At 37.4% G+C, this 20,482-nt stretch overlaps 1 protein-coding gene and 1 long non-coding RNA gene across 2 annotated transcripts in view; both read right to left on the bottom strand.

The window, feature by feature from the left end:
- The window catches only part of CHSY3 (chondroitin sulfate synthase 3), a 342,347-nt gene that overhangs the window by 135,516 nt on the left and 186,349 nt on the right, over window positions 1-20,482 (bottom strand). The window lies entirely within an intron of this gene.
- On the bottom strand, window positions 1,541-19,900 carry LOC309623704. Its single transcript, XR_014241467.1, has 2 exons — window positions 8,155-19,900; window positions 1,541-7,471 (listed from the first exon to the last, which is right to left on the bottom strand). It is a non-coding gene; the product is annotated as an uncharacterized lncRNA (long non-coding RNA).

The raw sequence follows: 20,482 nt of genomic DNA, 5'->3' as shown, positions 1-20,482 counted from the left end.
ACTTTCAGGCAAGTCACTTTGGTGTGTACAGAATTTTAAACACCTGACAGACTGAAGAGTTGATCCTTCAATCCTGGCAGTACTAGGGAAAACACAATATAGCGAATTCTTGGCATTTAAGGGTTTAACATTATCAGTTTTTCATCCTGAAGGTCCATAGGTAGGGGGATTTGTACTTTACAGAAACACAGATTTGAAGGAGTCATGCCTTGGGGCTGGCAAATTGGATTCGAGCTGCTGTGCTAGTGATTGAGCCTAGCCCACTGCACAGCATTCTTCCCCATCATCACACATCACATTTCCAATGATGAAAATACGGAGGTTTGTGCATAGATAACAGGCAACATACCAGAAATAAAATGTCCCTGAAAGTTGAAATGGTAGCTATAAAAAGCTACTCACAGCAAAAATCAGTATTTCACAAGAGCAGAAGCCTGTCCAAACGTTTTCATGTTCCCAAGCCTGGAGATTTCTAAAGATCTTACAAGTATTCCTTTTGAAGATATCAAGGATACATTGTACACAGAGTTTAAGGCTCTCTTATAATGCTACGTATTTCACTTAGATTTAATAAACCCTCAAGTTAATGAAATGTAAAGAAGCAATGCTTCTTATATGAATCAGAAGTTAGATGCATTTTTCACCTAAGTTAGGAAAAAAATTGCATGTAAGTGTCCATCCACTATAAAGATTATATCTCCCTAAGCCTCAATACAGATCTTATGAAGTCTGAGCTTCACAAACCGTCAGTATAAAACCCTCTGGGCAGAATGAAAACCACAGATTAGATTGTGGTTTACCTGGGTTTTCCCTTGAGAAATTTTAGAACATATTTCTAATGAACTGTAAAAGCTAAAGAAGCAACAGCTCTCAATAGCTGTTCCCCCTCGGTGTGTTATTGTGAGCATGCAGGCAGGATGAAGAAAATCAGGTGGAGATATATACATTTTTTTCTTAATCCTAGACTGAGGTATCCATTGCACTGGAAACACAACTCTTTATGGTGGAAGTTTTGACTAACGGCAAAAATAGTCAATTTTTTGTCAGGAAGTTAAATGAGAAACAATGGTGACTAAATCAAACCCACGTTCTCTAGAAGCCAAGGCTAATTTTCGAAGTCACTACAAAAATAAGGTTCTAGAGCATTTCTTTTAGACAAATCCAAGGAAAATAATTCAGAAGCGGCTAGGTTTGCTATCGATACCCATGATCTCTCAATGTTTCTCTTTATCAGAGCAGTTTTGCGGGTTTTTAAGGTAACTCCAACTCCAGTAGTTAAAAGCCTTTTTTCTGTGGGAAATTATAAGCGATGGTTTCCCGAGCAATTTTGAACTTCCCATTCTCTACCCCACCTCCTTCAACTTCCTAATACCCAGTCTTTAGCCCACATCCTCTTCTGAGACTCTGCAAAGTTCAAGCCATTTATGGGTCAAACAAGAAGACTGTGAAGACTAAATGAGAGGATGTATGAAACCTGTGTACCACAATGTCTAGCTCTAAGTAAGTTCTAGATAATTATCAGAGTCCAATCTCTTGTCAATTTCCCACCCAGTATTTTCATCTGCACATTGCTTTACAAAGTATTACATATGCAAAATTTTGTTTTCGAAAATTACTTTCTCCAGAATAGGAAACTTTGTTCTTTAGAGAAGAAGCAAAGATAAAGTCTTCTTTGATAGAAATGTTCCTTATACATTCCCATGAATGTTCCCATCACTAATGATGGGAAGAAAAAAAAAAAGAAAAACTTGAACTCCTGAAATTTGGAAATAGAGGGAAAAAAATGCTTGACCAACATACTTACCTTTAAGTCTCAATATTGTGTGTTTTGTATATGTTTAATAAAGATTTTAGAGCTCTTCTTGCTGGACCCAACTTCAAACATATTAATTTGTCTCTTACTTTTACTGAAAACATTTTATTGGAGAGTTTTCTACCAAGAATTTCCATTTTGCAATGGTAGGGTCACAGTGTTTTCAAACCTTCTCTTCTTACTGCTTTCAATAGCAGATCACCCCCTAGTGGAGATGCAGTATAGAATATCAATACATTTCTGTGCTTCACTGGTGAAAATTTAAAGAAACTCCGTGACACTTAAAATGATGTTTATACTCCTAAGCAAAGACTAAAGAAGACTATCTGTAATCAACATAGATTTCCAAATTATACAGTGAGTCTGCATTTGTATAAGAATAGATGAATAGTTTTAAAGTTTCTTAGACATCTATCCCAATTCACAAATTAATACCTATTTTCATTAGAACTTCTATCTTCTCATTTTATTTTCAAAGAATGGTATAACTATTAAGGTTACTTACAAACTGTAACTATAGTAGATTGCAATCTTCTTTCTGCCCAAGAAACTTGGGCTAAGACATACTCAAATGAGTAATACCCATGCTTTAGATTATTTGGACCCATTTGTAGAAGAAAGTGTCCACAAAATATGAAATTAATATTTACCTTTTACTGATTGGAGGCTATATGTCAGGACTATGCTGAGTGCTGGACAGACATTATTTCATTAATAAACCTTTAAAAATACTTCTAGATAAAAATGCGAAATTATTGTCTCTGTGTGTGAATCCACTTTTGGATTATGAACTTTTGAGTTCATAATACAGCATGTGAATGTTCTAATAAAAAGCATAAGTACCAATGCAGTTATTCTTTTAAATGGCGTATAATCTTATCACATTTACAAAGCAAGTCCAACAAGTTCAATCTCACCATTGGCCAAACCTCACATTAATGCCTCACAGTCTCATGTACATATGATTTTGTTTTTATGATAATATGACGACAATGCATTACAACTTAGATTAATTGTTAAAACTCCAATCTGACGTAACTGGAAAATTACCACTTACAATAAATTAGCCAAAGGAAAAGTTATTTGTATTAAGATACTTTGCATAGACTCTGGATTGCCCTATAAAATGTATAATATACACACAAATATAAAGCTATAATATAAAACGTTAATGCAGGAGGACAATTTTTTAAAAGGATTCTCCGGAATTACGCATAGAAATTCCAACAGGAGCATGATGTTTACAGGTAACTTCAAACATATCATTAACACATTTAAATATATATCTGGATGCATTTTCATTATGTAAAAAGTTTTTACAAGCACTTTAAAATTAAATGTCCAATAACTAGAGTGTATAAACTCTAGGGATATTAATTCTTGCCCCATCTAGCTTTCAAGGCTTTTGGGAGTACCAAAATTTCTTTAAAAAATGTATCAAAGTCTTTTATAATTATAAAGAATTATAAAATTGCCAGGTGTTATTATGCTTGTAGTCAGATGAATTGTTCTGATAATAAAAAATATTTCTCACTGTAAGTACTGAAGGACTCTACCAGCCTTATGTAAGAGTGTGCTAAACAATGAAACAAACATAACCTCTTGCACTTCTGCTTTGGGGGAAAGGAAGTCAGGGAGACTGAGAGAAGAGTAAACTAGTCAACTGATTAATTGTGGGTAGAGGTGGAGAGGCTAGAGGCTGCTTTGCATGTAGGATACAAATAATTAGACCTACTTATTAAACCGAACTGACTTGACTGATCAAATATCACTAAGTTTTACACTGTATCTATTCCAGTCTAATTTCTGACTTCTGAGTCCTGCCAGCGTCTGTTGTATAAATTGGCAAAACATATGTTGACAATACATATTTGTAAGAGTGAAGTTACAGCTACCTAACAGCGCATTTTCAAAAGTGATATATGTGTGTATAAAGCAGAAGGAAATCAACTTATTTTCAAATTTATTTTAATGTCAGTACCATTCCCCTTATGTAGATATATAATAGCCCTCTAAGGAATGCTTAATTATTCAGTAAAAGGGACTCAGCAAGTCACCTTCATTTTAAAATATATACTACTCACTTTGCTGAGCTAGTGGGAACTCTATATTACTATTATTAACATTAGCTATCGTAACATTGTGAAGAAGGTCAGGAGAATTTACCCTTTACATAATGCTTGGATGGCAAAACTGCAACTCAGATCAGTTTTATCTCTGTTTTTACAGATGAAGAGTAAAGAGTTAAGCCTCTGATACAAATAATACAAGTTACACAAATAGAAATCATTTTTCTTTGAAAAAGCACATTAACTGAAGCAACCATTATCAATATTATGCTTTATTAAGCATATTAGTAACCTTAATTACTCATATTTTAGTAAAAGACCTAAGATCCTTCAATGGCAAAGCCAGAAATGGACCGTTATGGGGACAAAATGACAATAATTAACTATCATTCAATCTCAACTCTTTAAAGCATAATCAAAGCATAAACAAAAAAGGTCACTGAGATTCTAGAGCATATGCCACATAAAAGCTGCTTCAATTAAAATTATCAACCTTCCTGAGTATTCATCCAGAGCTGGATTGATTCCGACTGTAATTTTTCTAACCAGGTTAATTTCCAGGCTTTCTTGCCCATGCAGCTAATAACTATAGTAAGTGGTGCGGTTTGAGGAAGGTATCATGACCGCCAGAACATGACGGCCGAGAATAAAAATCTGTCTCTAGAGACAGGCAAACATAACCATACCGATGTGTCATACAATTATGAATATTTATAGCAGATGATGCCAAGTCACGTCAAGGACAGGTTAAACTGTGTTCAATACCTTCCTGCCAACAATCCCTTCTCCCACCTATTCCACTTTATTTTTCTTTATATACCTTTATCACCACATTTATTTATTTGGTTATGGGTTTACTGTCTGTATCCCTGCAGTAGAATGAAAGCTGCTTGAAGGCAGGGACTTGATCTACTTTATTCCCTGCTGTATCCCCAGTTCTTCAAACAGTGTCTGGCACATACAAGTGTTCTAAGTAATTGGTGGGCCTGTGGGGTGTGGTTTGTCCTCCTGTACTGCCAGGGGCAATATGCCCTAAACACAAAGAAAAGAATTTTGTGATAAGGAATTTTGTGATCATTTACAGTATTCAAAAGCACTAAAACTACGGGGAATTAATTAAAATGCATAAGCGCATGACAGTGTGATACACCCACTTAAGTTATCAAGAAGCTAAGCAATGTCTCTTCATACTATTAATAAAATAAAATTCTCTTTCAATTAGTATGGCTGATTAAATGCATCATGTGGTACAGTAAAATAATATAATTGGTAGCTATTTTTCTAAAAGGAGCCTGAGACACTTATTCTCATATCTAAATCCACTTGGGCTTGTTTGCTTTGAGAAGCTAAATAAGAATCTCAATCAGAGTGAAACACTTTCACATATTCACAACAAAAAATATCTAAAACCAAAAATAAAACCCTAAAACTCTGTTCAATAGAAACAAAAGACCAACATCCTAGTTTTCGGGGCAATGCTAGGAAAAGATATTTTGACAGAATTACAACTGTACATACGCAGACCAATTATTGGGACTTTGAGAACAGAATACTTGAATTGCTACATACCACCTTTTCAAGAATAATATGACATTTGCCTTTGTTTTAATAACCTTGTTTTAAATTTGATGTCTCCATAAAATAATCTGGAGATAATCCAATGCTCAAGAAAATGGCATGAATGTAACTGAAAAATGACTGAGGATAGATACTTCAGTGAACTGTTAGAATTTCAACCAGGGTCAAGAGGCTATACCTGTAAATATAATTTTAAAATAGTTAGTAGCTACTATATGGGAATATGCATAATATAATATGACAGCATAACCACAAACTATTTTCAGAATGAAACAGTGCATATGATTAAAAATTATGTTTAATTCCATGTCACTTTGTCCTGAGAGTGTGTTAATTCATGCAGGCCTTTCTTGAGGTTAGTAATACATCTCTCTGTCTGTCATCTTTGTAGATAGTTGGATCTGGATTGACTCAGAAAATTATGAACTATGCCACGTGCAAATATCAACATGAAGCATTAAATGAATGGCAAACTCTACTTAGCGAGGGACAATTTCTATCTCAATGAACCACTCTGGTAGTGAGACTGAATCATTTTGTTTAAACATTAGATATTTGATATAAAACAGTACCATGCAGTTCTGAAATTATTGTGTTCAAATTATTTTTAAGAGAAGAGTGAAAAGGGAGCAAAAAACTAAAAAAATGAAACAAAGAAGGGGGAGGGAGGGTGTGCATAGGGCTGTATTGCTGAAAGAGCTCACGCTTTGTTTTCCTCAATCTCAAACTCATACTTTCCACTTCAGTTGATCACCACATTGTTGTCACATTAATCATCCCTAAAAACTACTAAGGCCACCTGCTCAAAGAGTAAGAATGGTTGCTTGGACTTGATGAATCTAACCCAAACTTCCATATCAACTGAGGCCTTTGATAACCTGGACTTATCATATTAGTCTCACACTAGGATTTATGATAGCACCTTAAAAAAGAGGTCCTAGAAAATCTGGTGTCCTAATCACCCCACCCCATGCCTTTGTTCAGGGCAATGCTCCTCCTTCTCTCTGGTTACTGACATCTCACCCTATGAGACCAGAAGCCCTGGGCCTCTGCTAGGGCTTTTGTTGTGAAGTCTCTCCTGAAATGAAGGTAATCTCTTCCTCCATCTCCCAAGCCCCCAATTTTTCTTTTTGAGTCTCATTATGTTTCACCAGCAAAGCACATTGCCATGATGGAAGGTGGTATTTGAAAACACGTTTAGTTAATTTGATCAAGAGTGTTCATTCATTCCGGAAGCCACATATGTATGTGTGAGAGCGCTCTTCGGTGAGAAAGAATTCCCGTAAGAAAACATCACAGCTGAGATGTGCTGAAATATGTGTTTAACCAACAGCTTCAATTTTAATCTGCTGGCAAATATTATAGAAGTATATTTTTACTAATGTGAATAATCAAGGTATGCATGCCTCTGTGGAATTTTATGGACTGGGGATATAAACAGTAAAAGGTAAGCCTCCTAAAGCAAAACCCCCCCAAAGTTAATATAAAAATGTGCTTTCAGGTTTAACTACCAAAACAGCAGGTGCATTTGGCCATTTATGAAAAAGGAATGCTTCAATAAGTCCATCAACACATACTTACTCTCTGCCTAGTACAAGCTGCTGCGCTTAAAATATAAGACACTTTGAGGATATCAGAGACTCCTGGCAACCCCATTAGTAACAAATTATCACAGAGCAAACAATGTATCTTCACCCACTCAAGAAATGTGCATCCTGGCAGGTACAAAGCAAAGGAGAGCCAGAATAAGGAAGGTATTTTATAAACAGAGTGAAGTGCAAATACTAAAAGTAAGGTTTGCCTATATATTAGAAGCTAATGCCCTCAGGCAAACTTATGCATAACATTAAGAATTCCCTATTTATAGTAGTAAATGTGTATGTACTTTAAAACTGTTCACACAGAAATATATTTCATTTTCAGTAAAACAATTTTTATATACCCATATACATATATCTTTTTTTCTTCCACCAGTGAAATTTTCCTCTCTTATCTGATAACACAATGCTACCTAATTTTCTTTTTTTTTTTTTTTTTTTTCCTGAAAACTAAAATGCCATTTCTTTCAAATTATTTTCTTAAGGACTGTTTCCAGTGGTAGTATTACCCAAATTGTGAATTTGTCAACTCACAATACAGTGTTTTCTGTGCCACCATTCTCTGGGTTGGGAGAGGTGATGTTAACACATTTGGGTCTCATATCTGCAGGGGGATATTTGTTGATGGCACGTCTGATTGAATGGACAAATGGCTTGACATATTTGACGATATAGTTCAAATCTGGCTTGTGGGTTCGGCCAAGCTGGACTAAGTGATGATCCAGTGGGTGGCTGGCTAATTCTTCTAATTCCTTGTCATTGTGTAGAGGACCAAAGGAAAACACAAATATGGAGTAGCCCTGACACTTGGCTCTCAGAGATACATTTCTTAAGACTCCCTTGTCTAAAGGGTTGGTTTCACCAGCAGATATAACAAAGATAACTTTGTTTTTCCTCAGGTTGGGGATTCCTACAAAGACATTGTCAATTGTCCACTGTAAGGCATGGCCAATAAAAACATCTCCATTAAGCTGCTGAAGGGAGTCTTGGAGATGATGTTTCATTTGGTGTATACTGTTATAAGTAACCAAATCAAATTCTAGGTAGATGGGGCATTCTTCTGTGTTGGGCATATAGCCTGGAGGAGAGTAGCTACCTAATTTTCTAAGTCGAAAGTATGCTCAGCAAAAAGGTGGAACATGAATGGACCAAAATATAAAAAGAAGATAATTATAATAATAATGAAAGTACAGCTCATAAAGGGAACATTTAAGAATGCCTTATAAGACACACTTGGCCTTCACACATTTACCTTACTTTCTGCTCTCACTGTGGTACAATACCATAGAAGCACAAGACTCATTGGAGTGACTGTAATATAATCTTCCTAATATATTAATCTCAGAATTCCACAGATCCCTTCACTTCTAGATTGCATACAACCCATCTCCTGCATACGTAGGTGTGTCACACAACTTGTTGCAAATATGGTCAGAAGGCTAAACAAGACCATAGAGTATGCTGCTGCTAGAAATTTTCAACATTCTAGAAATGGCTCTGCAAGTGCATGGCTTGTTCCCAGTAGGAGTCTATTAGTTTCTGCCATATGTTCATCTGGCTACATCCATAGTTGCATCTAGGCATAAGGAGGCTGAGCAGTCCTATTTTTCTAGGAGGGCATGTGATTCATTTTTTTGTTAGGCAAATAAATAACCCTTCTGTTGCCCTTTGAGTTACTTGGTAAATACTTTCCTTTTCAATTGGAACACTCTGCTAGAGCCACTATAATAACTTTTCTCAGAGAACAAGCTGCTGGGAAAACATGTAGGTAAAAAGGTCCACAAAAAAATGGAGAATAAAGTTCTGAAATAACAGGGGCCAGAAGATATCTGGCACCCCATTTCCATATTCCTTCTCTATAACCGGGCCCATATACAGAAGCTTAAATACTAATTAAACCATGTTCATAACTCATGCTTTGGCTTTAGATTCAAGAATTATTCGTGGTCACCAACATTACCTCATCCTATGAATCATGTTCTTATATCTAGCAGATAAAATATCAGGCACGGGCTTAAACACCAGCAAGGTAAGTAGCCCCAACTCAAGGTGAAACCACCACCTTGCTCCTACTCTAGAACAAGCAAACACGGTCACTGATACAATGACTGAAGATCACTATTGCTCACTAAGTTGAATTTCTGTTTGTAGGAGGAGAGTGGTTAAAACACAAAGAGAGAATCTTTCTCAATAGTTAATGCCCAGTAAGTTTTTTGAATTATATTAAAAGATTTTAAATTACACTGATTTATTAAAAGTAAACATTTCACTGTTGTTTAATTACTACAGTATTCAAGATTGATGACAAAAGATAATTTTTGAAACATTTTAAAATCACATTGATAAGATACAATGAAAATATATTGGAATTCACACTTGTGATAGATATTGAGCTCAATTCTTTGTGTCCGTGTGTTTGTGCATGTGTTTTTTGTTTTCAGCTTTATTGAGATATAATTGACATACAACACTGTGTAAGTTTAAGGTATACAACATGATGATTTGATAGAACTATATACTGTGAAATGATTGCCATAAATAGGGTTAGTTAATACTTCCACTGCCTCACATAATTACCTTGGGGTGTGTGTGTGGTGTGAGAACATTTAAGATCTACCCTCTTAGTAAATTTCAAGTATACAACACAGTGTTGTTGACTACAGTTCACCATGTTCTACAGTAGATCCACAGGACTTATTCATGTTATAACTGGAAGTTTGTACCCTTTGACCAACATCTTGGTGGAAAAAAATGTAAATGACATCTTCAAGGTAATAATGAAGCACTTCAATGTAATAATACCATGAACAATGCTGTTTTTCTTGGTACAGTCTTTTTTTCAACATCATTACCAGCTGCAAAATGCAAAAGTAAAACAGTGCTTGGAAATAGTCTGATCCTTTAAAACAAACTCAGATGGAGCAACCGAATTTTGAGGAGGCTCATTAAAAATTAAAGAATGATATAGAGTTAATATGGCTTAATTTTCAACCAATGGCAGATTCCAAATACTTCCTAAATCAAAATACTGAAAATAATTGCAACTAAGTGATTTCCCAACATTCTTTTATTATACAATGACAGAACTATGTACCTATATGTGAAATTTCTAAATATATGGATTACTTGATCTACTTACCCAGTATTCTCCTTTAAGAATGATACACTATGAAAAATATCTTGTAGGCTTGATTGATATGGCAAGGGTTTTTGGTGATTTTTTTTTCCCAGGAAAAACTTTTGGACTATGTAGTGTTTCTCAGAAGCTTGTAATAATTGCTGAATTGTTGGTAACGATGAGAAATATATGCTATATTATTCTATGGGGGAAGTGATAAAGTAAAAGTTGGCATTTATTTGGTTTTTAATCTGGCTGGAATTATTCTTTGACAATGTTAAATTGACAAACAAAACAAAACAAAATCATGGAGCATATTGCAAGATTTCGCATCAGTGTGATCACTAGTGAGAAAATGGGAGTATAAAGAAACAGTCCACTGAACGCCAGCTCTTCAGAGATACTCCAGCTGCCAGATAATTGCTAGCAGTCTTAGTTTTCAATTTAAGAGCACTTTAGAGGGTGTTTATTACATTTAGATTCAAAGAGATAGTTCATACCTCTGGGGCAACTCAACTGGAGAAATTTAGACCAGATAAGTGAAAATTTTGTATTTCAAGGCAAAGTTGAGGTGAACTTTTTCATGGCTGGTACAGTTGATGTTTGAATGAATTGGGAGCTTGGGATGAGCAGATGCAAACTATTACATATAAAACGGATAAACAACAAGGTCCTACTGTATAGCACAGGTAACTATATTCAATACCCTTTGATAAACCATAATGGAGGGACTTCCCTGGTGGCACAGTGGTTAAGAATCCACCTGCCAATGCAGGAGACACAGGTCGAGCCCTGTTCCGGGAAGATCTCACATGCCGCGGAGCAACTAAGCCTGCAAGCCACGACTACTGAGCCCACGTGCCACAACTACTGAAGCTTGAGCGCCTACAGCCCATGTTCTGCAACAAGAGAAGCCACTGCAATCAGAAGCCTATGCACCGCAAGGAAGACTAGCCCCTGCTTGCCACAACTAGAGAAAGCCCGCACGCAAGCTATGAAGACCCAATGCAGCCAAAAATAAATAAACACATACATTACATAATGGAAAAGAATATGAAAATGAATGTATATATATGTATAACTGAATCACTTTGTTGTACAGCAGAAATTAACACAACATTGCAAATCAATTAAACTTCAATAAAATATACTTATAATGAAATACCAACTTCATAAGGTTAGTTTGAGAATTAAATGACACAATACACGCAAAGCACTTAACTCAGTGCTTGGAGAATAATAATAAGCACCCAATAGCAGCTACTTTATTTAACTACTATCACTAAGGGGCCTAAATTTGACTCTTTTATTCAAGCTTTAGGTGGAATCTAGAGAAAAATCAATAATCAACTAACAGATACTTTGATAAATATGTGTATATAACCATAAAAGATATATGTGAGTTATATGTCTAAATCTTTGAATTATGTTGAAAGAGTACACTGAAAGCCCTTTTTGTCTCTGTCTTTCTGTGAAATTTTCTCATCCCTTCTCCCTGTGCTCATAAAAACATTCTCCTGCCAACCCTCAATATTTTCCCAAATACAGTATATATATTTCTAAGTTTCTCCTGCACAGCTTTCTCTATTTCTTGTGATCATATTTCAAATAAAGTAAATAAACGGCAGATGACTAATGAGTCCAGGGACTCATTAGAGGTCTGGGCAGAGTCTATGACTGAGCGTGCTTTAGCCTGTACCAGCGTTTCTGCTATATTTGCCAGTCAGCTCTGAAAGGTTGGCAGACTCTGGTTTCAAGAGATTGACATAGTTCTTATGTGCCATAGATTAACTCACAATTTTAACCTGAGAATCTGTGCTAGGACAATCCTCTGGAAGTGTTTCGTCATTTGCCTCTGACCCAACTCTAGGCTCACAAATGGAATTGATAATAAGAGACATCTCCTCACATGGGTATAAAAGAAATGAAGAGATGGAATGCTTAACATCACTTTTATAGGTAATTACTTGCATATAAAGAGAATAAATTACATTCTAAATAGAATCATTCTCACACATTCATGTGTGAGCCAATGGGTTCATTCACTTATAAAGGTAGGGGAAATTTGTAGTTCATTGTCACTGCTAAACCATGTAATTTTTGAGAACTATATAAAACTTTATACAACCACTACATCCCTGGCATCTGTGGTAAAACGTGGTCCAGTTTTAGTTAAAGAAAGTATTACTAACAATGAACACATCTACTTGCCTCCATATTGCTACCAGCATGCCAAAGGAGGTGTGGAGAAATGGAAAGCATTGCCTTTCAAATACTTTCTCAAAGAGACCTGTTTGGAAAGGAGCACTGGAAATGCCAGTAAGAAAAACAAATTCAATACAATTATTCTGTTTTTATCAACTGCCAAACAAACATCATCAGTCTTCAAACCAGTTTGTAGGAGGTAGAATCAAGGTTTATTTTAGATCTATACAGCTGCATGACTCACTGGGGGGAAAATAAATGTGTTGATTTACCAATATGTATGTCATTCACAGGCACTGCTCTGCACAACTGCTCTTGAGCTCTGCATGCTTAGTAGAGAATGAATTTAAATCTGTCCAGGTGCACATTTAGGGTTGTGCTGCAAAGTCAAGTCAAGCCCATACTATAAAATAAAGGCATGTCTTAAGGGAAAATTCTAAAACAGTTAAAAAATTTCAGAGACATTAATAGATAGTTTCTGACTGCAGAAAATGAAAAGCAAATGTCACTACTCACTGTTATTCCAAGTTAAAATACTGACCAAGTGTTCTTTCTAACTTTAATTCTAATTTTATGCTTTCTAAATATCTCGATGATTTCTTTCAGTTGATAAATTTGTATAAATTTGATGTTTTTTTCGCCTGGGCCTGAGAAAACAGAGTCAGGAATTAGGGTTTTCAGATGTCACTTGCCTTACCCTCACTTTCTGAACTCTGCCAGAGCCACTTCCGTTGGGTAATAGTTCCAGAAGAATCAGAAGGATTAGTATGTACAAGTTGCTATGTTGAGTAATTTACTTAAATCATCTCACGTAGTTCTCTCCCCAGGAGCTTGAGGTAAGTATCATTATTGTCCTCTTGTCCCCCCCACCCCCTGCCACCCGTGAGAAAATTTTGTTTCAGAGAAGTCTCCCAATTTGTCCAAGGTCACATAGCCAGTAAGAGGCAAAGAAATCATTTGATTCTCGGTAGTTGGGTACTGAACCCTGTGAATTCACCACCAAACGATGAGTGCACAACTCTCACAAACACCCCACTTGACAGATTAAGGTTCTCAGATAGGCTATAAATGTGGCAGTATCTACCCACCCCCAGGTTATAGGAGAAAGACTGCCTTTCATTGGGAAGCAGGCAAATCAATTACTCTTTATGAATTATTATTTTTTTAAGTGCTTACAGAAATAGAGAACTGATTGATGGCTGTTGGGGATTAAGGAGGAAGTGGGGCAGAAGGGGAGCCAATGTGGCTGTGAAAGGACAAGAGGAGGGATCCTTCAGGGGGTGGAAAGGCTCTGTATCTTGACTGTGCCAAAACCCTGTGCAATAGATTGAAGGTTTTTGTCCCCACCCCCCAAATCCATATGTTGGAATCTAATCCCCATTGGATAATATCTGGAGGTGGGTCTTTTGGGAAGGTGATTAGGTCGTGAGGATGGAGCCCTCATGAATGGGATTAATGCCCTTACAAAAGAGACCCCAGAGAGCTCCCTTGCCCCTTTCTTTACGTGAGAACACAGCAAGAAAGCCTCTCATGAACCAGGAAACAGGTCTTCACCAAACACCAAATCTGCCAGTGCCTTGATCTTGGTCTCCCCAGTGCCCAGAACAGTTTGTTATTTAAGCCACCCAGTCTATGGTATTTTTGTTATAGCAGCCTGAATGGACTAAGACATCCTGATTGTGATACTGCCTTCTAGTTTTGTAAGATATTTCCACTGAGGGAAAACTGAATAATGGACACACAAGATCTCTCTATGTTATTTCTTATAACTACACGTGAATCAACTATTATCTCAAAATAAAACATTTAATGAAAAATGGTGCAGGTATTTTAACACATAGTTACATGAAATTAATTTGAGACACAAATTAAACAAAGCTAAAAAGCCAGGCCAGTATCCTGAAAATCCAAACGCAGGAGAGAAGCCCATAAGGCAGCCAGGGGCAGGAAGTAAAATCCTGCAGAAGCACTTTTTCAATTCAGTCATTCTCACAGGTAGCAAGAGATTCCTAGTCTCTCCTGGAGGCTCCTCTGTGACAGTCTAAGAGGAGAAAATAAGCAACGGCAGCCAATCTTTGCACAGTTCCTTCCCGGGGCTGCTCACAGAGGGAGACAAGAAGGGAGATGGAGTCTTTCTCAAAGGCTTGTCTGGCCATATTGGTTGACTGGCTGCTCTGGACAGCCTCATATTGGATATACTTAATAGCTGGTGTCAGGGTTACTAAAAGGAACAACTCAGAAAATGACAGTAGAGTTGGTGACCTAGGGGCTCTGAAGGGACCACTCTGCCAGCAGAGGAGAATGCAGTGCCTACTATTCTACAACTGACATACTAGCTAGCAGTTTAGGGCTCCATGGACAATCAACAATGCCAGGTTTCTTAGAAAATTTATAGCTAAGCCACAAAGTTATCAAAGAAAACTACTTTACGTGTGTGTGCACACACGTGTGCACATGCCCAAAAGGGGAGAAAAAAACCCAAATTGGGCCCTTGAAAGCAGTACACTGAAATATTGTATTTAAATATCAAAATATTACAGACTACAGATCACAACAGGAGAAAGAGAAAAAGCAATAAAAATGTTAGTACTGTAAGGAGAAAAGAATGACTTGTGGATAACCCAGGGTCTTAGTCAAGGTGCTTCTAGGTACTTCTCTCCATTAAGAGCATTTGGGGGATTTCCCTGGTGGTCCAGTGGTTAACACACCATGATTCCATTGCAGGGGGCACGTGTTCAATCCCTGGTTGGGGAACTAAGGTCCTGCAAGCTGCACAGTGCAGCCAAAAGACAAAAAAAAAAAAAAAAAAAAAAGGAGCATTTGGAACTTACTGGCTCTATACTTGGGATGAAGAGGCTGAATTTTACAGCAAACAAAAGATGGCACAACTGCTTCTGACTGCAGGTGGTGGTCACTCATAAAAAGATACTAAAAAAGATGTTTGGCAAAAGTTTTGTATTATATTATGGAAAGAAGAGTTGGTAGAAAAAAATCAAAGCAAATTAAAAAAAAAACCTTTTTATTCTCAGGTAACTTTAGATTCACAGAAGAGTTGCAAAAATAGTACAGAGAATTCCCATATACCCTTTGCCCAGCTTCTCCTCTGTTGATGTCTTACATAACCACAGAAGACTTATAAAAACTAAGAGCTTTGATACAATCCTATTAACTAAATTACAGAACAGAACTTATTTACATTTCTCCAGTTTTTCAGGGAAAGTAATTTTTCTGTTCCTGGATCCAATTCAGGATCCTACATTGCATTTAGTTGCCACGCCTCCATAAGTCATCTCAAGTCTAGAGCAGTTCCTCAACCTCCTTCACCTTTTGTGACCTTGAGGCTTTTTGAGTACTGGTTAGTTATTTTGTAGATTGCTCCTCAATTTCGCTTTGTCTGATGTTTTCTCACCATAACATTGAGACTACGCATTATCTGGCACACAGGTGTGTTTGTGTATCGTATTAGAGGGTTCATTATGACCGTTTGTTATTGGTGGTGATGTTAACCTTGGCTAAGATCATGCTGCCAAGATTGTCCACTGTAAAAATACTATTTTTCCATTTGTAACTACTAAATATTGGGTTAGCCAAAAAGTTTGTTTGGGTTTTTCCACAAGAAGTTAGGAAAAACCCGAACGAACTTTTTGGCCAACCCAATATTTTGGAGGAGATATTTTGAGTCTATGCAGATCTGTTTTCCTTAAACCTTTGCCCACTAATTTTAGCATCTATTTATGGATCTTGCCTGCAGCAATTATTGCTGTGGTGTCCTACTAGTGATTTTCTGTTTATGGTTTTGTATTTCTAATAAAGTCTTTCCTTCCACATTTATGACTACAAGGAAGAATTGCTGTTTAACCATTTTATTTATTTACTCCGTTATTTATTTATATCAGTACAGGCTCATGGATATTTATTCATTTACTTGGATTATAATCCAATACTATCATTGTTGCTCAAGTTCTTTCTGACTGGTTCCTGTGCCACTTTCAATGTGCCCCACCTCTCCTTATTTTTAGCACACTTCAAGCTCTGCAACACAGAAGTCACAAGATGCTGTATATTCATCTTGTATTTTCCCTGCCCCAACCCTGGAATCAATCAGTTCTCCAAGGACCCCCCTCATTCTTTTTACTGCAGAATGTATTTAGAGAGGAAGATATGGACACTAAATGTGCTCCTTGCTACTGAGGAAATGACTGATTCTAGCCCCTTCAGTGAAGAGAACTAGGAAATATATGTATGTACATTAACTCATGTATATACAAGCCTCTACATTTCTGTATCCATTTCTGTGTGTGTGTGTGTGTATAGATATATATATTTTATGCATCCACATTGGTACTTCTGCCTCTAATCTGGTACCACCGGGCTCATTTTCCCTTCTTCTTTCCCTTTTGTAACTCCTTATTCTGATAGTGGGAAACCTGGCCTTTACCATCTTTATCTACTTATTTCTTCAACTCTAGTATACAAATAAATTAGTTTCAGAATTCCTTACTAACATGCCTATGAGAAACAAATTTACAAATGAGATGACAGTGCTCGTGTACAGTTCTGTTGGCTGTTAGCAAACAGCATCCAGTCAAAGCACTATTTTCCAAATTTACGCAGGTCAGCTCCTTTCTTCCCAGTCCCCCTTCAGTGTGGGTATGTGGTTCACGTGTAATACAGTTAGATTCATTTGTCACAGTCTGCATTCTATTTTTTTCTCCATCTCTTAATTTTTTTCTTTTTAATTACAAAGCAATATCTGCTTTTTGTAGTACACAGTTCTTTGGATTTTAACAAAAGCATGAAACTGTATATCCACCTCCACCGTTCCATACATAACAGTTTCATCACCCCCCCCAAATTTCACCATACTAACTCTGTATGGACAACCCTTCCCCCCAAACCTCGATCAAAGCAAGCTTATGCTTCAGTTATCCTGGTATATGGTTTGGAATTAATTAGAGTTAAGTAGAGCAGTTTAAGCATGTTATAATAATAATGCATCTAATGTCAGTACAGTGAAAAGGCCTAATCTGTAAAACTATAAGCTGCTGTTGTTCTAAACTACATCAGTGCTTAGATTTGGCCTTTAATTGGATCTAAATAGCTCAAAAAATTACACCATGGATTTTTTGTTGTTGTTAATTTTTCCTTCTTTGAATGTTTACATGTGGAATCTCCTAAGACATCCAGAGTCCAACATCACTATTTACAGAAAAGCAGTGGAAAAACCTGCCTGGTGTTTTACTTCTCCACATGGTGGAAGACCGCACTTCAGGGAAGCAGTCAGGTACTTGCTGAAGATCACTAGAAGGACTGCCATATCTGTCTCCACCGGTCCCTTTCAGAGAGTGTGCTGACGCCAAATGGCTCATGCAGAGAGTACCAGTGCTTTTTTAAAATGTGTCATATTATTTTGTTATTACTGCAGGTCATTGTGGATAACAGTGAAATGGGATGGGAGACGAGACTGGCAGGGTGTTAAGAGAAGGAATAAAAGAGATATGTAGTCGTATCTTTTAGTCAGCAGAAAAAAAATTAAAAACCACTTTTGATTACATTATGTGGACTTTTTCTATGCCTAAGTAGCAATTCTCAAAGTGTGTTTCTTGGTGGTTACTATCTGTGGTTACAAATATATACAGGAATGAAAATAAACCCATCCTCGGAGAGGATACTGTCTCCTTGAGGCATAATCAAGAAGAGGAGGTAGGGCTTCCCTGGTGGTGCAGTGGTTGGGAGTCTGCCTGCCAGTGCAGGGGACATGGGTTCGAGCCCTGGTCCGGGAGGATCCCACATGCCGCGGAGCAACTAGGCCCATATGCCACAACTACTGAGTCTGCACTCTAGAGCCCGCGAGCCACAACTACTGAGCCCGCGTGCCACAGCTACTGAAGCCCGTGTGCCTAGAGCCCATGCTCCATAACAAGAGAAGCCATCGCAGTGAGAAGCCTGCGCACCACAATGAAGAGTTGCCCGCTGCTCGCTGCAACTAGAGAAAAGCCCGCGTGCAGTAACTAAGACCCAAGGCAGCCAAAAAAAAATAACTTAATTAGTTAAAAAAAAAAAAAAAGAGGAGGTAATGCCCAGAGCACAGACTTTACAGCCGCCCTGGGCCAGATGCCATGTGATTCTGTGCAACCTAATACATCTTTCATGAATTCCCTTCTATGTAAAATAAGCCACACAATACACAACTATCAAGGTTACTGTAATAATTAAGCAAGTTAAAGCATATGAAGCACTTAGTACAAGTAAGCATGCAATAATAATAATAGCTATTAGTAGTGGTAGTATCTGTGCATATTTTCTTAGGTGATAAGGAAATGTAATTATATAGAAGGAGTCATGTTTAATATTTACAACTAAACATGTATATTTTAAAAAATAACCATGATTCCAAAGAACCTCAGTGTGGCTAGTCAAATAAACTAAATGTTACTTATGTTTCAAAAATGTCAAGAGGACATGCACTGAACATGTCTAAATTTTTCTCTTTAGCTGACTATTACGGACTACAGAAGCTCTTGGAAGAATGACCCATGCCTTTTTCATGTTTGTATCTCTAGGGCTTTCTAACAGTAGGCATAAGAAAACACCTTAAGTTCAGCTGAATAATGTTCAGATCAGAGTAAAAGCCAATAAACAAAGTGAGAAATGGTCAGGAAATGTCCTGGGCACATTAAAAATATCCACATTTTAGTACTTGGGGGAATCAGAAAAACACTCTGTCTTAGGAACAGAGTAAGTAGTTCCCCTGAGTCAACACTTTACAGTAAACAAAGATCTAGTATTCTGTATAGAGGTGAAAACCTAAACATCATCACAGTAGAGGTCCCAGCTCAAGACTGTGCCAAAATCACAGTGGGTTTTGGCCGATTTACACCAGTCTGGCTTAATCGTAGAGTAGGCCTGCCAGTACTTTCTGTATTATGGCGTTTGTAACTCAGATTTCTCCCCAAACTAACCTCTTCTCCACAGTGTGATAAAATGCAGCAGGATAGGGAGAAAAGCCTTTTCCCATATCATATGGAAGGAACCAAGGTGGATTCAGTGTTTTGAGGGTTTCAAAGATGATAGGCCCCTCTACCTTCTTGACAGCATGAGGCAGTGTGGTCCAGTAGTGGAGGGGCGCGAGGGAGGATCAGAAACATGGTGGGGCTTTCACACGCACGGCTCAGCAACAGACCTCACTCAAAGCCACGGGAACAGAGAGGAAGAAAATGACAGACTCCAAACAGTCACTGACTGGGTTTGTTCCTGAGAACAAATGAGAGCAGATTCCCTCTGGGGATTCCAAAATATAATTGTTGGGGACCTGACATGGGCAGGGGTCAGAAAATAGGGATCTTCACCATTAATGGGATCCCTTTTACACCCCAGGCTAGTTAACCTTATGAAGCATGGGGGACCTAGAAATATCTATTAACTGTGCAAAAAACCAAAAAATACCCATGAACAACAAACAAAACCAGTAAAATTGGCATTTGGGGAAATTTTCCAGAGGTACCCTTTCTTCAAGTGCAGTTTTTTTTTTTTTTAAGATTACTTTAATTAATTAATTAATTTATTTATTTATTTATGGCTGTGTTGGGTCTTAGTTTCTGTGCGAGGGCTTTCTCTAGTTGTAGCAAGTGGGGGCCACTCTTCATCGCGGTGCGCGGGCCTCTCACTATCACGGCCTCTCTTGTTGCGGAGCACAGGCTCCAGACGTGCAGGCTCAGTAATTGTGGCTCACGGCCTAGTTGCTCCGCGGCATGTGGGATCTTCCCAGACCAGGGCTCGAACCCGTGTCCCCTGCATTGGCAGGCAGATTCTCAACCCCTGCGCCACCAGGGAAGCCCCAAGTGCAGTTTTAAAAGTACTATTTTAAAAAAATCTCAATATAATGAATTACTAGAGAAAACAAGTATTTATTTCAGGTCTTGTCTTAGGCACTGTTATATCATACAATGTTCCTATACTAAGTATAGTTACCTTAATCTCTCAGATAAAGAACATGAAAATGAAAGAAGTGAAAAAAAAATTCTTTTTAGCAGTTCAGATCTTTAGAAAGATCTTCAAAAGAGCATTTGGCCTAGTCCTGCCATCCAACATTTAAGCTATT

The sequence above is a fragment of the Balaenoptera borealis genome, assembly GCF_965194805.1.
Source record: "Balaenoptera borealis genome assembly, chromosome: 2".
Classification (NCBI taxonomy): Eukaryota; Metazoa; Chordata; class Mammalia; order Artiodactyla; family Balaenopteridae; genus Balaenoptera; species Balaenoptera borealis.
The sequence above is the reverse complement of the archived record's forward strand: the minus strand, read 5'-3'. Positions and strand labels throughout refer to the sequence as shown.